The 2,822-nt window shown below is 30.2% G+C and overlaps 1 pseudogene across 1 annotated transcript; it reads left to right on the plus strand.

Annotated features, from left to right (window-relative positions):
* Nucleotides 1–2,140: 2,140 nt before the first annotated feature.
* LOC109132623 (putative defensin-like protein 60) lies at nt 2,141–2,621 on the plus strand (annotated as a pseudogene). The gene is made up of 2 exons (XR_015596139.1): nt 2,141–2,229; nt 2,370–2,621. The product of XR_015596139.1 is annotated as a putative defensin-like protein 60 (transcript).
* The last annotated feature ends 201 nt before the right edge of the window (nt 2,622–2,822 follow it).

A 2,822-nucleotide genomic window follows, 5' to 3' on the forward strand; every position in this document is an offset into this window, starting at 1 on the left:
ATTAATGATCAAATTATCGAATAAAGAATAAAGTACTATACTAACATAAGTTGTATATGTGTTTAGTGATCGAGAGCACGGGCGGACCCATGAAATTTTTTACCCAGGTCAAAATTTTTATTTTTACACAATTAAATATTTAAAATAGAAAAAAAGAAAATATTAATGTAGAAAGGGAGTGTTGAACTTGGGTTTGGGAGTATCAGCAGATTGAAGAAAACCAACTAAGCTAATGAGACTTGAATTATTTACATGCAAAACAATGTTTTTAAGATTTTACCCAGTTCAGTTGACCCCCTAGCTTCTACTTGAGTCCGCCGTTGATCGAGAGATCGAAAAATGATGTATGTTTTCACTACAAGAAATCAGCTTAGAACTCACAAGCATATCCGTTAGTTAGCCATTGGAAACACCTATTACCGACAAATCACAGATGAAAACGTCTGCTAGTTCTAGAGCGTCGGTAAAATAAATATGTCAATAATTATAGACAGATTTCCCACAGGAGTTTATTGATGGTTGATTTGTTGGTATACATAATATTTTTATAAACAATTTTTGAATATTATTTTTGTACATTATATTTTGAAACTTTTTTTTAAACATCATATTTTTTATTCATTATAATTTTCATTAATCATATTTTTAAACATTATAATTTTCTGTTTTTCGTGTTTTTTTTTTCTGAAACTGAAATAAAAAAAATTGTGATTTGTTAGTCTTTCTACATAAAAATTGTGTTATTTTAGTAATTAGATAGGATGAAGTGTTAATTTAGCAAAAAAAACAAAAAAAAAAGATAGGAAACAGACGATTACGTAATTGCCTGGTTCTGAGCGTTTTCTTTCCGATTCAATCTGGCCGGTGGCCGATGCATCTATTGTGTCGGTACCATGTCCTGTTTTCATATTTGTAATTATGTATCTACACATATGTCTCTTCATCTTCTTCAATCCGGACTGGGTTTTTAATATTTTCTCTAGTTTGTCTTCAGTCATCCTTACAAAAATTGAGTGATATTGTTTGTCTTGAGTGCGATGGTGGTTTCCTTGCGACACAGGCACGCAGCGGCTTTGACACACATCCACGGTGGCTTCCTCAAGCGAAATTGTTGGTGGAGTCTCATAGTGACTATTCGTGATGATGCTTTGCAATGGTGGCTATTCCCATATCATTCAAGCGTGGTCGTTTCCACTGGTTTGATGAGAATGGGATCCCAAAATCATCATCATAGATAATTTATCCACCAATTGGAAACGTAAGTTGAAGGCTAAGAAGACTGAAGATAAAACTCGATATTGGAGTGAAGATTGAAGTCTGTAGATTATAGTATTAGTAATTATTATTATCAGTTTATGTATCTTGTAATTAGCTTCTTAAGTTGTATCGTTCCTTAGTTTATTGTTTATTTATCCATGTGTGGATATTCTCTCTAACTTTGTAAACTCGATTTCGAAGAAATAAAAATAGACGTTAAAAAAAATTGCCAAATTTGTGTCAAATTTGTGTATTTTCACTATTTATTATTTGTTTTTTTTGTGTGCTGTCCAACTCATACCTTTTTTCAAAAAAATTATGATTCTACTCCTTATGTATTTTTGTTATACTAAAATGGTTACCACCTACCAGAAGAAGTTTTGACCATATTTCAATGATTTGGTACCAAAAATCTATAGAATCATGCCATAAATGCAAATATACATACACATATATATATGCTAATGTTGACCCAAAAATAATAATTTTCAGTTCATTTTTTCTTACACAAATTTATGCACTCAGATCCTGCATTGAATCTGATGTATTGAATGATAGGAATTGTGTAATATTTTCTTTGAAAAGCAGAATTTCCATTTTTCTCATATATCTCCCTTAATTTCAAAATCATCTACAGTATATTATTACTTAATTACAAAATAATATTGTTGACTGTATATATTTCCATGATTTGGTACCATTGGAATCATGCCATATCTACCACCAAAATAATGTTATCAACATATATGCTCGATTCATTTATGGGAAAAAAAAAATAACTAGGTTGAAATTAAGACTTTTCTTGGCAAAGAATGATATAAATATAGACTCTCTTCTTCTTCTTTTTTTTTCTTACAACAGAGAATTAATAGTGAGAAAAAAAATGAATATCACCAAAACTTCTGTGATTTTTTTTTCTTTAAGTGATACTAACAAACTCATTGTCCAACTCTGACGTTTTGGCCTCACCAGGTATATTGTTATCGTATGTCCAACTGTTTTTGTCAGTTTCAAATTAATTATTGAACATTTTACTTAAAGAAAAGAAAAAACTGGAAAACCTATTTTAATGACTATATTTTGTCTAAGTTGTCGTGTCTCATGTGTTACAGTGATGGAAACATCAAAAAATGATGTTTGCTTTATTCCATGTACAACAAGGTACGGAGAGTATGAATGTTGGTTTGACTGTACTCACAAGAGGTACCATGATGGAGGGTGTGTAAATGGACGATGTTGTTGCAAAAAATAATAAAAATCCGATCAACGATTCGACCAGTTGAAATATGTCTTTGTAGCCTCAAATTTATGTATGGCTTGTCTATGAAATAAAACTAAATTATTAATTTATTATATTGTCGCTTCGACTGATTCTTATTTTTGGAACTTTCACTAATGAATTTGCACTTAGTCAAAGTGATAAGTAACGAAACAGAATTTTAATATTATTATTAAAATTGAAGTATATTTTGAAAATGTCCAAAAATATTTAAGATATTTACTAAAGTTGTCATTGCTTTAAAGACTAAAAACTCAACTCATTAAGGGTACACTTGGATTAACAT

Source organism: Camelina sativa, chromosome 4 (assembly GCF_030686135.1).
Source record: "Camelina sativa cultivar CO46 ecotype springtype chromosome 4, ASM3068613v1".
NCBI lineage: Eukaryota > Viridiplantae > Streptophyta > Magnoliopsida > Brassicales > Brassicaceae > Camelina > Camelina sativa.